General features: G+C 42.3%; 1 long non-coding RNA gene across 1 annotated transcript; it reads left to right on the top strand.

Annotated features, from left to right (window-relative positions):
- The first annotated feature begins 13,108 nt into the window (after nt 1-13,108).
- On the top strand, nt 13,109-15,308 carry LOC109827854. The gene is made up of 2 exons (XR_002243526.1): nt 13,109-13,728; nt 14,839-15,308. It is a non-coding gene; the product is annotated as an uncharacterized LOC109827854 (long non-coding RNA).
- Nucleotides 15,309-16,987: the final 1,679 nt, after the last annotated feature.

Genomic DNA, 16,987 nt, shown 5'->3' with positions numbered 1-16,987 from the left:
TTAAGACGATCCTAACTGTAGGAAGGTTTGATCGCTTGATTTGTGGACCTCTCGTTCATTGGGAGAATCGAGAGGGGATTTTGACTGTGGTCCTAACTGTAAGAAGGTTTGACCAATCAGGAACTTTACGTCCAGACTCTAACAGAGAGAGTGTTGAGTGCACAGACACAGTGAGAACTTGAATGGGAGTCCTTATTCATTACATTGCTGTGGTTTTGGGAACTTCCCGTTACATAAATCGTCCACCCCCAGTTTCCTCTGCGGAACTGGTTCGGACATTATTATCAGTTAACTAACCGGGTTATCCTTAAGAATATTAGCTTAATATTCTCCAGGAACTTCCCGTCAAAAGTGGGGAAACAGTTTAGACTCATATACCTATTGGAGTATCAGGGAGTAGTTTAACCTCTTATACCGGTCGGAGGATTGAGAAACAGTTTATACTCGTATACTCTTTGGAGTGTCAGGAAGCAGTTTATACTCTTATACCGGTCGGAGTTTTGCCGTTTTTATTTGGCTTACCTTAGCGTTATAACGCCGGCTTCGACCAAGGTCTGAATGCTATTCCTGAGAGCAAAGCAATCCTTGGTGGGATGAACAACCCTTCTGTGGTATGCACAGTACTTTGGGTCCGTAGTGTTATCAGCTTCCTCCTGATTCGTGATAGGTGGTAGCTTGATCTTGTTGCCTTCGAGGAGCGATTCGAAGATGGTTGGAACGTCTTCGTCCTTGAAGGAATACTCTCTCTGGAGTCTCGGACCCGAAGTCTTCTGCTGCCTTCGGGATTGCTGTTGTGACGCTTGATTAGCACCACCAGCAGCTGCAGGTGCTTTGCCCTTACCACGGGAAGCGAAGTTTGAGTCCAGCAGATTAACCGTCGGTTGGTTCCTTTCGGCCTTCTTCCTTTTAAGGAAGCGTTCGGCTTGTTCACCGCGCACCTTCAGATCCTTCCAAGTGTCAGACGGTGCTGTCCCCATTGCCTCCAATACGTCCAATGCGAGGTTGTTGTGGCAAGTCTGGAGAATGAATTCCTCGGTGATCGGGTCCCGGCAATTCATCGCCTTGTTCCGGAACCTTTTGACGAAGGTGTCGACTAACTCCCCGTCTTTTTGTTTCTCGTCGAGCAACGATCCGATAGAGATCTCGGTGTCGTCGTCGAAGAAATTTGCAAGGAACTTCGTCTCCATGTCATCCCAGCTGTTCACGCTTCCTGGCTTGAGGCGACGATACCAATCGAAGGCAGCTCCGCGAAGAGTGCCGACGAATGACCGCACCATCAGAGGCTCGTTCCCAGAGATAGCACCCAGGTGCGATTTGAAATAAATCAAATGCTGGGTGGGGGAACCCCTTCCATCGAACGGCGTGAAGTTGATTAGACTAAACTTCGCCGGATAGGGGATTGATTCCCATTCCCTCGGGTATGGACAAGGAATGCCCGTTTTCTTTACCTCTTGAGCAGACAGCAACGTATTGATTTTACTCTCGAGGCTTTTGATCTTCAAGTCTTCACTTGTATCCCCGTTGGCATCCTCACTACCACCCCCTGCATTGATGGGAGGGTTATTGGCATTGTGAGCTTCATCCCCATCCGCGTGCTCCTTTTCCTGAGCAACCTGGTTACGGTGGCTTGGTTCACCTTGTTGGTTCCTGAATGCTTGGATTTGCTGTTCATGCATCTCTCTCATCTGCTGCATGGCCGTCTCCATCTCGAATTTAAAACTTTCTTTCTGCTTAGCCAAAGCGTCTTCAAGCATTTTGGCCATTTCTTCCGCGCCTATCATGAATGACTCGCGGGGTTGTCCTTCGCTGGACACTGTATTGTCCGATGCGACAGCAGAGCAGGAATCCGATTCTTCATCTTCCGAAGGCAATCTTATCCGAACCCTACCATAAGTTCCTCGTGCGATGGCTCCGGACTGCAGACGGGTTACACGCCGGGACGCTTCCAGAAACGATTTGAGATCAATCTGTGTCGATGTCTCTTTGCTGGTCATGTTGGCGGTGACCTTCGGAAATTCTCCATCCTTAACCACTGTTCTTCTTTGCCGGAAGCGCCTATGCCTTGGTTTTGGCGTTTCGGTGCCGAGCCTTTCGAACACTGAAATTCTCTCGGGGACTCCCTTGATGCAGTTGCATTGAGACAGTACTACCCGAATGAGCTTGGCACATGGGCACTGAGTTTCGAGCCCTTGAGGGCTTCTTTTTCTTGTTTTGTTCGTACCCCCAGCACGATAGTACAACTCGTCCATTTGATCGGAGTAACCTATCGCGTGTTGGCATGATTTCCCAGGTATAACGTTATCATCCTCGGATGACAACGTTTCCTTCTGAGAGCAAACTGCCTTATTTGGACTTCCGAGAGTCACTCGCCTCGAAACACGCCTTTGTAGACATGAATTCTCAGCGGGCTCCCGAACTTCGATGCGCAAGGTAGTGCGCTTGGGTGCCGTAAACTCTTTGTCATGTTGAGGGTTGTGTCGACCCCCAGCATGTTGATTAGTTCGGAGCCTCTTCATCGGGCCCGAGCGTTCATGGACTTCGTTGCGCTCGTCGGGAATTGGACCGAGGCGCTCCAAGATTGACCTCCTTCCTCGGGATGGTTCGGGAGGTTGAACTCGTTTTGAAGGCTGTAAAGGTCGATCCTCGGCCTGACTCACCACTTTGGACTTTGGCCTCCATATTTTGTGAGTTAGTGGTGATTTCTTGGCTACTCCATTCTGCCACCTTCTACGGGCTTCTTGAACTTGAGCTCGTGCTTGTGCTGAGAGTGCGCGGCGCTTCTGAATGCGATCCTCCAGCGTTGAACGGTTCCGTTTGACACGGATCCATTCGTTCGTTGGTGGCTTGGAGGAGTTGCCATTCATTGGTTGTTGAGGTCGTTCGCCTCTTCTGTTCTTCAGATCCGTGTTGTAACGGATCCCGTCCACAGATTCCATTGCCTTTGCGATTTGTTTCGCAAGGCGCTGACGTTGCCTTTGGCGGGCTCTCTTTGAGAGAGTCACTACGCCCTCGGCAACGGAAGATTCGGCCAGAGCAGATCTGACCTGGTTGGAAGGAGAGATCTCACCCGATGCAGCTTCGGCATCAAACGGGGCGAGATCTTCGTTGGCAGCTTCAACTTCTTCGTACCAACGAAGTTTTCTCTTGGAAGAGAGCTTTGGAGACTTGGACTTGCGAGGGGAGGTGGATTCGGACGAGGATGACAGATACTCCTCGAACTTTTGTTGGTCGAATTCGTACTCGACCTCCTCCTCGACCGGGATCGGGATCCGCGGCTGCGACGCGACAGCTTCGGCAGTAAAGCTGTTGGCTCCCACTGTGGTCGCCAGATTGTTCGCGGGAAAAATCGTAGCTTTCTTCATTGTTGATATCATTGCTATCTCAGTTAACAACTTTATGCGTTACAAAGATCCGGTCTTTTTATAAGATCCGGTTACAATGAAAAATCAAAGAAAACAAAGTAAAGATTACAATTTTCCTTATTTGTCGAACTAATCGCGAGCTCCTGTTTTGCGGTCGCTCGCTTTGGTGGGTTCTTTGCCTGCGCCGGGGTTATTTGCCGTGGACCACCGCGTGATCTCGATCCGGTCGGATCTACACGATATGACGGGTAATATTCCACCAAGGGAATAATAGCCGGGAGGGATTGTTTCACCAAGGAAACAACCGCTCGAATCTCGGGATCTAAGAACCAAGCTTAGATCCGGAGTGTGATCGTGTAGATCTCAAATCCAATCCTCTCGAACTCCTGCCTTATTTGGCGTTGGTGATCGCCGAGCACCGGATCTGAAAGTCCAAGTCTCCAAGCCTTCAAAGTTGTGATCTTTTTTAGATCTGAGTCTTCAATCCAGCAGGGCTTCGCCTCTCTCCAAAATTTCCAACCTCTGAAACAAATGAGCACAAGGCCTATTTATAGGCACTCAGAACTGTGCATTTGCACAGTTCTGAGCCTAGCCACCCATGGGTGGCTCGGCCTTGGCCGAGCCACCTCAGGGTGGCTCGGCCTTGGCCGAGCCACCCTGGGGTGGCTCGGCTTTGGCCGAGCCACCTCAGGGTGGCTCGGCCTTGGCCGAGCCACCCTGGGGTGGCTCGGCCACCGAGCCACCTCAGGGTGGCTCGGCTTGGGCCGAGCCACCCTGGGGTGGTTCGGTTTCGGCCGAGTCCCCGGGTGTTTGTCCGTTTCGTCCTTTGTTTCCGGTTCTGGTTCTCTTGTGTGGTTGATTGACTTGGCAACGACTTGTTGACTTGATTCCAGATATGGCAGTGAGTCGGGTTCCTGATATGGCAGTAAACCAACTTCTGAATTTGAGTCCGGAATTGATGTTGATTTGATCGTGATTCATCCGAGTTCGCTCTTGTTTAGATGACTCGGTGATTCACCTAAACATTGGTTTGATTCCGCGTGCGAGTGGATGCATTCCAATGCTTGGGTGCGATTTGTCGCCTCGTTAACCTGCTCCGTTGCGTATAGCTTGGCTTCAGCGTTGGCGAGCTAACGGTCTTGTTTGGATACGTCGCCCGGTGGTCCGTTTGTTAAATCGGCGTCGAGCTGTGCTAAGGGACCTATAGGCAATTTTATACGCCTACAGATACCCCCTCCAAAGTATTTCAGTCTCATTCTTTTATAGAAGAGTCTGGAATACTTTGGATGTGATTGTCCCAACCTTCAGTCGGTGTAACGGGACTCTGGAATGACTTCTGTTCTGGATTCCTTCAATTCCTTCAGGCTATTCAGTGCTTTGTAGAATGCCTGTAGGGGTTCCGGTGCTGCATTTATTGTCTGACCGTTGTTGGAATTTGAACTTGAAGTCGATTCTTGATTTCTTGACTTTTTGGCTCGAGTTTGCTGCTTCAACACAGAACTTATCATCGATTGACTGCGTTGAATCTTCATCTATAACGCGTTGTCTGGCGTTTGAGCTTCATTGCGACGCGTTGTCCGGCGTCCAGGCTTCATTATGATGCACTGTTCGGCATTTGACACAGTTTATACTCGTACGTCTGCTGGAGTACACACGGTTTAAGCTCTTAAGGAATTGGAGCATGGATCTTATCCCAAGGTCGTTGGATGCTCGAGTCACGAGACCAACTCATAAAGTTGATGCGTCAATGACTCGCATATTTATAGGATTTTTGGCAAATCCTCAGCCATCAACGGGTTTGATGCGCCTTTACCGACTACCGTTTGAGTCGGGCTAGCATGCGGATTGTTTTAAGTCCGTTCCGCATGTGACGTTATGCTAAAAGAGTTAACTCTTTTAGTGCTACGATATTGAATACGTAGACTTCGTCTTTCTCCTGTGAAAAGACTAAACAGCAACGTGTATCAGACGTTGACTTAGGATTTTTGGCAAATCCTCAGCCCTCAACGGATTTGTCATGCTTTTACCGATTACCGTTTGAATCGGGCTTACATGCGGATTGTCTTAAGTCCGTTCCGCATGTGACGTTGTGCTAAAGGAATGAACTCCCTTAGACTTGATGCTACGACTTCGAATACGTAGACTTCGTCTTTCTCACGGGAATAGACTACCCGGCGACGCGTGTTAGGCGCTGACTTTAGGATTTTTGGCTAACCCCAAGCCTTTAACGGATTTGATTAACCTTTACCGACTACCGTTTGAGTCGGGCTAGCATGCGAATTGTCTAAATCCGTTCCGCATGTAACGTTGTGCTTAGAGACTGAATCCTCTAAGACTTGTTGCTATGACTTTGAATACATAGACTTCGCCGTTGTCATGGGAATAGGCTACCCAGCAACGTGTATTAAACGTTGACTTATCCCTCCTTAGGCTTCGGGATAAAATACCCCAGAATCGAACTCTGGTGTCTTTTTCTACGGGGAAAGACTAAACCGGCGACGCGTGTTAGGCGTCGGCATATCCTTTCTTAGGATTCAGGATGAAATTCCCCATGCGTGTAAGGCATGGATTTTGGTGTTATTAATAACAACCTGTCACAATGTTGAATATGTGAACGGGTGTTCTTTTTAAACGGTTAAGAACTGACCGGCAGCGCGTGTCAGGCGCAGACTTATCCTTGCTTAGGTTTCAGGATAGAATACCCCAGAATCGAACTCTGGTGTCTTTTTGTGCAGAAAAAAGACTAAACCGGCAGCGCGTGTTAGGCGCAGACTTATCCCTGCTTAGGATTCGGGATAAACTTCCTAGGATGAATCCTGAATTCTTCGAAAAGGATTGGTATGGGGAAGGAAGAATTTTATATTCTATTCCCCGAACAAAGAAGGAAAGGAGACTCGAGGTGGGATCTCCACCCCCAGAATCCGGAAAGGTGAAACTAAGAGTGGGATCTCCACTCCGAGAATCAAAAAGATTCGGATAACCCTAACTGTCGGAAGGTTTGATTATCGAACTAAAGATGAATTTCTCGTTTATCGAGAATGAATCGTGGTTTTGGTCCTAACTGTAGGAAGGTTTGACCAAGTGGGAGGTTTGAGGTGACCCTAACTGTAGGAAGGTTTGATCACTCGATTTGAAAGTGGACCTCTCGTTCATTGGAGGAATCGAGAGGGGTTTTTGGTTTGTGGCTCGGCCTTCACCGAGCCACCTCAGGGTGGCTCGGCTTGGGCCGAGCCACCCTGGGGTGGTTCGGTTTCGGCCGAGTCCCCGGGTGTTTGTCCGTTTCGTCCTTTGTTTCCGGTTCTGGTTCTCTTGTGTGGTTGATTGACTTGGCAACGACTCTTTGACTTGATTCCAGATTTGGCAGTGAGTCGGGTTCCTGATATGGCAGTAAACCAACTTCTGAATTTGAGTCCGGAATTGATGTTGATTTGATCGTGATTCATCCGAGTTCGCTCTTGTTTAGATGACTCGGTGATTCACCTAAACATTGGTTTGATTCCGCGTGCGAGTGGATGCATTCCAATGCTTGGGTGCGATTTGTCGCCTCGTTAACCTGCTCCGTTGCGTATAGCTTGGCTTCAACGTTGGCGGTCTTGTTTGGATACGTCGCCTGGTGGTCCGTTTGTTAAATCGGCGTCGAGCTGTGCTAAAGGACCTATAGGCAATTTTATACGCCTACATGTAGTTATCAATTTTTCATATACAAAAAGTCTCTGCATTACTGTTTTAGTTAACTGTTCATGTCCATATGTGATTATTGTTTTGGAAATTATTACATGGCAGTTCATATATTGTATTATGTTTATTCTTTATGTATATTGGATTTATAGTTTTGTATCATATTTGGTTATTCTAACATGTATAATGATATAATAGTTATTGGTATATTTTGATATTGTGTTCATTGTGTAAAAATTATGAATACATAATTACATGATTGTTGCATATAATTTTACGTCTTTTATCTACGTCCATTATTGATATGTTTTTTACTTTCTATTATTAGCTATTATGCATATTATTTTTGCTTTACAAATTTCTATATGATAGTGTACATATCTTATTTTAATCCCGAGGGCGGAATTTGTTTTAAGGTGGGTAGAATGTAAGGACCATGAATTTTGATACTAGTTAAAATAATTTTCTAGTATTTTAAAATATATACTTATAATTTTTAAAAGGGTATTTGTATTTTTCTTGAATTTCTATAATTTTCTATGATTTAAAGTCTAAGTTTTATATTTATTTAAATGATATTAAAATTTATAAATTAATTTTATGTGGTGAAAATTTATGAAATTTATCTGTTACGTTATCGATACTGTTACATGTCATTTTGAATAATACGTGATATTATTATTATTATTATTATTACGTATATTTTGTATAATACGTTGTATTATTAATTACGTATTATTTGTATAATTTGTTATATTATTGCTACTATTGCGTATTACCTGCCGTATTAGTACAACTGGTACATTTTATTGTGTGGATAATTATCGCATAATTATTTGATTTTAAATATAACTAAAAATATTTTTATTATTAATTATTCTCGTTTAATTGTATAATATGTGTATATTTTGACTATTTCGTATTAACTGTTGTAATAGCACAACATATATGTTTTTGATTGAAGATAATTATTATGTAATTAGTTTAATTTTTAAGTACCCAAAAGTATTTATTTTAATTATTTTAACCTAAACCCTAACCCTAATTACAATTATATATATATATATATATATATATGTATATGTTTTTCGTTTTCCCTCTACTGTTCATCATCCACGCCACCTCCTTCTTCTTTTCTCTCTCTCTCGTTTCCCGTCGCCGCCCTGCGCCGCCGCTCGCCAAGCCCCTGCTCCGCCTGAGAACCACCACGAGCTCCTCCTTCAGCCGCTCCCCCAGATCCGACCGCCCTCCTCCCCCACGACCGCCTCAGGCCACCACCTCTCTTCATCTCCGACTCCACCAGATCCGTCGACTCAACCACCTCGAGCTCCTCCACAACTCCGGCGACCCGCACCGCCCCAGTAGCCGCCGCCGACCTGCCCTCCTCCAGTCCCCATCTCGAGCCAGATCTGAGCTCCACCTTGTCGTCCGTCGCTGAGCCAAGCCCCTGACCGTGCCCAGATCAGCTCCGACGAGCGCCACCTCCCTCTCACTGCCCCTCAACCACCGTCGTTGCCGTCCCTTACAACCGCGTCATTCAGATCCGCTGCCCCCAATCAGATCCGTCATACCGCATCCACAGCAGCATCATCGCCTCGTCATCAGACCCCACGGTCTCGTAGGCAAGATCCCGCTTTCCCTTGGCTTGTTATTCCATTATTTATATCCATTATTAATTGATTGCGTAGATTAGACTGTGATATGATTAGCTATAGTGTATATTGTGATTACCTACGTGGGATTGTTTGACATGAATGACTGTGTGAAAGCTTGTGTTTTATCACCTAGTTGTTATCCAATAGGAGAGACTGTACATGAAGACGACTTCTGTTAAAAGTATGATTTATAAGCGTGCCTTCAAAGCATGGCTGTACCCTTGATATCGATATTTCGGTATGAGGTTTCCTTGTTTATTACTACTATAGTATCGACTAGACGATGCACCCTTGATCTGACATGTTACGGGTCACGGTTATTTTCATAGTTTTTATAGAAGTCGTTCCACGGTTACTCTGTGGTTAGTGCACGATATTTCATGTACAGTTACTTAATTAATCTGACAAACATTGGGTTTATAAAGGGGAATTGGACGGAGAATATAACATGTATATAAACGGGCATATGCGCTTTCTTGCTTTCCTGATATTGAGAGTTATATATGTGTACATGGACTTGACTTGAAGGCGGCTCCCGGACGACTTTACGGGGACCCGATTATATATATGAAAATATTCTTCCCCAATTCAAATAACATATAAAACAAGAATAATATGCTTGCGTGTCTTATGGTGGACTTGTTGGTTTTGTGAGATGTAGACTAGTTGTATTTCTGTTCATACATAGATCGGGATTAATAATTAATTATCTATAATTTGAGACATAAGGTATATACATGAGGGTTTCCTTATTTGGATTATTTCGCTTGACGTACTACGTCTCAAGTTATAGGTATTTAAGTATTAATTCTATCTAGTTGTGTGATTTGGATACTTGGATGACTACCATGTTGGCTAGCTGCGTGATCTTGACACTTGGATGGTTTTTTTAGATTCTTCTGATGATTTTATTCCAGTGATAGATTGCATTTAGATTATTAGTAATTCATTTGCATGTTATTATTATTATTGTTGTTGTTTTTGCTTTGGTCGTTCGATCGTTCCTATTTCTCTCTGTGAGATCTTGCCGTGTGCCATACACGCTGACGTACACCTGTTTTCTATGGTGTACGTCAGATTTAGATGACGGACAGGTTCAGCTAGGAGATCGCTAGGAGCCAGAGGATTCTCAGCAGGAGTGTCTTCCAGATGTAGCAGAAGAAGAAGCCGAAGCCTAGTCATTCCTTTTAGTTTGTTTTGTAGCACTTTTATTTCCTTTGACCAGTGTATTTTTATATTCTCTAGTATTTCATTCAGTTAGTTTTGTGTAAGGGCATGTTGACCTGATTATTATGTCTGGGATGAATATTCATTGTGATATGTATTATTTTATTCTGAGTTGTTCATTATATTCTTGCTGATTGTGATCGGGGACCTGTGACTTCACATTGTATTATTTCCAGACGCTTAGCGTATTAGGTTGAGGAGAAATGTTTTTATTTACTCTCCTTGATCTAATACGTCATAGGCTTGTTCACGTTCCGATTCTCGGGTATTTTGGGAAGCGGGGCGTGAAAACATTTACATGTCCTTATGACACTTTTGCTTATAGGAGAATGCCATTTAGCCTATGTAACGCCTACCACTTTTCAAAGATGCATGATGGCCATATTTTTTGATTTTATTAAGAATATTATGGCGGTCTTTATGGATGATTATTCCGTCTATGGTATTTCTTTTGATGACTATTTGCATAACCTTGCTAAGGTCTTAAAAAGATGTAATGAAATGAACCTTGTGTTAAATTGGGAGAAGTGCCATTTTATGGTACAAGAAGGAATTGTTTTGGGTCATTTAATTTCTAATCGGGGTATTGAAGTGGATAGAGCTAAAATTGATATTATTGCTAAGATGCCACCACCGACTAATGTAAAAGGAGTTAGGAGCTTTCTAGGCCATGCCGGGTTCTATAGGCGTTTCATTAAAGATTTTTCTAAGATTGCCAAATCCTTAACCCGCTTGCTTATAAAAGATGTTCCCTTTGCATTTGATCAATCTTGTTTTGATGCTTTTGACAGGTTAAATGAAGCTTTGGCAACTGCCCTAGTTATGAGACTACCTGATTAGAGCATTCTATTCGAGATTATGTGCGACGCAAGTGACTATGCTATCGGGGCTGTTCTTGGGCAAAGGAAAGAAGGGAAAATATACGCTATATACTATGCCAGTAGAACAATGGATGAAGCTCAAATGAACTATGTGACAAAAAAAAGAACTCCTAGTCGTAGTGTTTGCCTTGGATAAATTCCGACCATACCTTGTTGGGTCGAAGGTCATAGTATTCACAGATCACGCTACTTTGAAGTACCTCTTGGCTAAAAAGGATACAAAACCACGACTGTTAAGGTGGATTCTCTTATTATAGAAGTTTGATCTCGAGATAAAAGACAAGAAAGACACCGACAATGTAGTAGCTGATCATCTCTCTAGGCTCAGGCAAGAAATGGATCAAGGAGAAGGTGAAAAGGAGCCATTTGATGATTCATTCCCAGATGACAACCTGATTGCTGTTACAAGTCTTCAAGACCCTTGGTTCGCTAATTTTGTGAAATATATTGCCTGTGGTGTGTTACCACCTGAATTGTCCTATCAACAACGCAAGAAGTTCCTATCGGATGTCAAGCACTATTATTGGGATGAACCCTGTCTTTATAAGTGTTGTGCAGATGAAGTAGTTCCTATCGGATGTCAAGCACTATTATTGGGATGAACCCTGTCTTTATAAGTGTTGTGCAGATGAAGTATTTAGAAGATGTCTGCCTGAAGAGGAGGTATTGGATGCCATATCCCACTGCCACACTTCACCATACGGAGGTCATGCAAGCACCACTAAGACCGCAACTAAAGTATTGCAATCTGGGTTCTATTGGCCTTCACTTTTCAAGGATGTGAGACGTTTCGTGCTTAGTTGTGATCATTGTCAACAGACAAGAAACATCTCAAGGAGGACTGAGATGCCACTAAATAACATTTTTGAAGTCGAACTCTTCGACGTGTGGGGAATTGACTTCATGGGACCTTTTCCATCATCATGCAACAAGTATATATAGGTAGCAGTAGATTACGTGTCAAAATGGGCTGAAGCTTTAGCATCCCCAATAAATGATGTGAAAGTTGTGGTCAAATTATTTCAAAAGGTCATTTCCCCCCGTTTCGGTGTCCCAAGAGCTGTAATCAGTGATGGAGGATCTCACTTTGCAAACAGGATCTTAAGTACACTTTTAAGGAAGTACGGAGTAACTCACAAAATAGCTACACTGTATCATCCTCAAACAAGTGGCCAGGTGGAGATCACTAATCGGGAAATCAAAGGAATCTTCGAGAAGATAGTGTCTCGTTCAAGAAAAGATTGGTCTATGAAGCTAGATGATGTTCTTTGAGCATATCGGACAGCTTATAAGACTCCTAAAGGTATGGCTCCATTCAGGTTGGTCTATGGGAAATCATGTCATTTACCAGTTGAAGTGGAACATAAGGCACATTGGGCTGGTCTATGGGAAATCATGTCATTTACCAGTTGAAGTGGAACATAAGGCACATTGGGCTATCAAGAACATTCATTTAGATTTGAAAGAAGTACCAGTTGAAGTGGAACATAAGGCACATTGGGCTATCAAGAACATTCATTTAGATTTGAAAGAAGCAGGTGAACAAAGAAAGCTTCATCTAAATGAACTCGATGAATTGAGGTTGGATGCACATGAGAATGCCAAGATTTACAAAGAAAGAACAAAGAAGTGGCATGATCAACACATCCTTCGGAAAGAATTTACAGAAGGGGACCTGGTACTTTTATTTAATTCTCGACTCAAGCTTTTTCTGTGCAATCTTCATTCGAGGTGGTCTGGACCATTCCAAGTGGGTAAGGTATACCCATTTGGGGCTGTTGAAGTATGGAGTGAAGCCACAGGAACCTTCAAGGTCAATGGACAGCAGTTAAAGCATTATTTCATGGGAACTCCGATCGAGAAGCTGGGTACTTGTACCCTTCCCGATCCATCATCATTGTGAGCATTGAAGGGGTCGAGCTTTTGACCATAAACGAGAGCTTCTTGGGAGGCAACCCAAGTTTTTCCTTTCACTTTATTTTTCCTTTTAGTGTTTTAATTATTAGTTTTCATGACATGTAATCAGGATGTCGTGAATTAGTGTGTAGGTGAATGACAAGGGGAAAATATGTAACAGAGAGTTCAAGGCTAAAGAGGACAAAAGGAAAAAATACTGAATAATGATTCTACATGGCCTGGCTGTGTCCGTGGACACAATCATATAGCTGTCGGGTGACAGTCTTCACTTCACTTCCTGGATCCAGCAAACCAACTCACTTTCCCATTAACTTCCCTCTGACTTTCCCATTAACTTCCCATTTCTCTTTGACTTTTTCATCAACTCCCCACTAACTTTTGACCAACCCATTAACTCCCCTTCATTTCACTTTCCCATAACACCTCTCATCTCCTCTCACGTTCCCAATTCCCACTAACTTCAAATCTTTCAACTCTCCCATCCTCCACCTCCAAAATCACCGGTCACCTACAGACCCTTTTACCCCTTCACAACCAAGCCTCCATCTTCTCCTTTCATCACCGCAACAACAACGACCAGGTGTATCCTCAAACCACCTCCAACCTCCCATTCATCAACTGAAGCCCCAGATCCATTTGGCCTAATGGCTCCAAAATGCAGAAAATGCAATGAAGCTTCAACTTCCAACTCACTGGCAGACTCGCGACACAGAACTACAAGGGGTACCCCTACAACAACCGGTTCCACATACTTTGCTCCATGGTGTATCCACATCTAGCACGTCCCCAAATTGGATCAACAGGTTCAACATGTTTGAGCGGAGGTAGCAACACTTAAAAGAGTCCGTCCACTCCTTACAACAATATATGGGCACACAATTCGCTGCCATTAACACGTGTCTAGATGGTTTTGGCGCTACACTAGGGACGATGAACCAGTTGATACAAGATTTACATCACTTTTCTCTACCTCTTGATTATCCACCTCCACTACCACCTCAATGAGCGGTGAGTCCCTCTTATCCTCCTTTCAATTACTCAAACACATTGGGCACAATGTGCAATTCAAGCATGAGGGAGCGAGTTGGTTTGTCGGGATGATATTTCATGTCTTTTATGTATGCTTTGGTGTGTTTTTCTCTGTGTTTTTGAGTGCTTGTTTTCTATGTTTAAAGAGAGAGAGAAAGAGAGAAGAAGAAAAAGAGTACCACTGTTTGCAAACCCTTTTGACATGTACATCTTTTATTTCACATGTCCCATTGTTAAAAAAAAAAATCTTTGTTTCATGTCCAGTTGATTAGGATGTCACTTGTTCGAGTTCCACTTTGCCGATATTTAACTCTAGACATTGGAATAAATAAGCATGGCTTTTGACTTAATCCATCTAATAAGTATCTAGGCTCCTTTGATGACTTGGACTACTTTTGGTTACTGGAGAAACACTCGGCCTTGTAAAAAAAGGGGTTCTAAAGTCTGTTGCACCGAGTACTTGACACCGCATCCTTAGAAGTATGACTGTCATGTCAGTAGGTGTTAATTATGACGGGATCTTAAAAAATGAATAAAAAAAATAATAAATAAATAAATTGCAAGGAAACCGAGTGCTCCTTTGAGGTCTTAAGTAGGATAAGTATGACCCATTATGATGAGATATGTGTCTGTCACAAGGAGTTTTGGGCAATCAACTAAAAAAATTTTAACTTTGTCATGCCATTTTTTCCAATGTTTATGAGTTGAGTCACTTGCACTAACGTACGTGAACGCCTATAAATACATTTTCTTCAACTTTGAACTTGAGACAAGATTTCTGTTTTGACATTGGGCTGAGTGGAATGATGTTGCACGTGAACTTGAGAATAGTGGATATCTTTGTGCTTATTTTTTATTTCCGTTGTCATTTCTTTGAATCTGTACCCTCTCATGCGTGTGTTTCCATCTGTTATGCTTGAGGACAAGCAATAGTTCAAGCATGGTGGAGTTGATAAACACGAATATTCTCTATATTTTGACTATGTTTTACCTATGGATTCGTTGTTATTTGATGTATTTCCTTACATTTTGGTCATGTTAAGCTCCCTAGTTCTTGCATGTTTACTACTCTATTTATATATTGTGTAGGAATTATTGGAGCTTAGCGCGGATTCGGAGTCAAGAAGGAGTTAAGGAATGCAAGGAAAGAAGGCTACACGGATCCCCAGTGTCCATCAACACAGGAGTGTTTAATACAGAAGAAAAAGCCCAGAAAGCAGAGCGAAATAGAGTTAAACACGGCCTGGTCGTGTTGATCTGCACAGTCGTGTCGATATCAGAATTCAGTTACAAAACGATCTAGAGCAGGATTTGAAGTTATCTTTCAATACGTCTTTTCCAGAATTAAAAGGGAGATGCCCTGAAGCATTAGGGATGGAACCAGAGGCTGGAGATCTTTATTTTTCTTTCTTCTTCTTTTCCTCATCTCTCTAAAAACTCTTAGATTAGGTTTTCTTTGATTTTTAGCAAAGTACTGTTTGTGGAGATTGGTGTAACACATCGACTTCGATATTATGGTTTTGTTTTCTATTTCATCTTATTTTCCAGTTTATTATTAATTATGATCTTACACATCATCATCATGTCTTATATTTCAATTATGTGTGAGTAATTATTCTATCTGGGATTTAAACTAGGTTCGACCATGGTTATGATTCAATGAATTGATTTTTGTTGTTATTGACTGTTTAAATTTTATTATTCAATTACTAGTATTTGATTATCTAGGGTTAATTCAATTGGCCACTGATTTAATTCTTTTAGGATGTTGATTGGAACTGAAAGGTTAAATTGACGTCGGAATATAGAAATTGAACGAGAATTAATTGATCACGAAAGTAGGTTAATTATTCTTGAGAACATGAGGGATTAACATGAACTTAATGGGTTTAATTTAGTTCAACACTATGAAAATAGGTTGTTAGGCTGAATTATGCACGACTTTTAGTCGTCGAAAGAGACTAATAGTTATCATAGGTTAGTCGTTCTTAATGGAGAGATTCGATAACAATTGATTAATTTGTTGATTCAAACCAGAGTTGAAACCGAAGTTCAATCCTAGATCCTTTTAATTGAGTGAATTCGTCATTGATACTAGCTAGCGTGTTCGTTATCATACTTTTTAGCACGATTGGTTTAGATAGTCACAAAACAGTAAAAATCAGTAATTAACAACGAACTTGAGGATACGACCTTGCATCGCTAAAACGATGTCCGTGCACTTGCGGATTTGAGTGAACACTACACGAACATCTTGCATATTTTCTCCAAGTCTTTTATTTGGTTCATCAACACCAAAACTCTTACAAAGTAATATTGAATCAATTTACTTTCCTTCATAAGATGGGACTCAAACTCAGCTCTCAGAGTTTGAAGTCAAACTTTCTTTGTGTTTTCAACTCCTAGCACAGAGCTGCTAAGCGTCTCCCACGCTTGTTTGGATGTTTTGATAAGGGATAATGGTGAGAGAACATTGATCTTTCTTTATTTCTTTCTCCAAGGTCGCATTCAGAGCTGCAGTAAGTGTTGCCTCATCTTGAGGCTCAGCAACACTTCACAATCTCTCACGCTCCTTGTGAACCAGGTGTGACCTTTATTCTAATGGCTCAATTCTAATAATTTTTTGGTTAGTTGTGGCTATTGTAAAGAAAGAGAGGATCCTTTCAATGTCATCTTGACACTGATCTCTTATGCCAATTTGTTGGAAGGTGGGGGCACTCTTACAAACTCACACAAACAAGATAAAATTGAAAGAGAAAGTCACTAAGAGGATTAACCTTGATTCAAGTGATATGAACAAACTTATTAATTACATGGACATTTATACTACTTAAAAGAACATCTAGACTCAATATATCTAGCATGAAACACTTTTCATATCTAATACTTTCATATACATTAACTAAGTTCATGAATCCTGATCATTGGGTGAGCTGAACAGTTTCCACATAAATGCAGATAATTCTCTCTAGAAAAATTCAAATCATAAATGGTTTTATTTTGTGAAAAGTAGACAGATAGTACTTTCCAATGAGTACCCATTAACTTAATTTGGTGAAGAATACCCTAGTTAAAAGGTCTTCTCTAATCTGCTGTTTAGTTAGAGATAGAAAATGCAAGTTTAGTATCCAATAGACCTTAAATTGTAATTAGTCCGTCCACATGATGCAAGGATCTCAAATCCAGACGGGCTTGGAGAGCAAGAAGGTAGGTTGTCTGATGTGCACCTACCTGCAAA

Source organism: Asparagus officinalis, unplaced genomic scaffold (assembly GCF_001876935.1).
Source record: "Asparagus officinalis unplaced genomic scaffold, Aspof.V1 AsparagusV1_Un479, whole genome shotgun sequence".
Classification (NCBI taxonomy): Eukaryota; Viridiplantae; Streptophyta; class Magnoliopsida; order Asparagales; family Asparagaceae; genus Asparagus; species Asparagus officinalis.
Note: the sequence above shows the minus strand (reverse complement) of the source record. Positions and strands in the feature narration are given on the sequence as shown.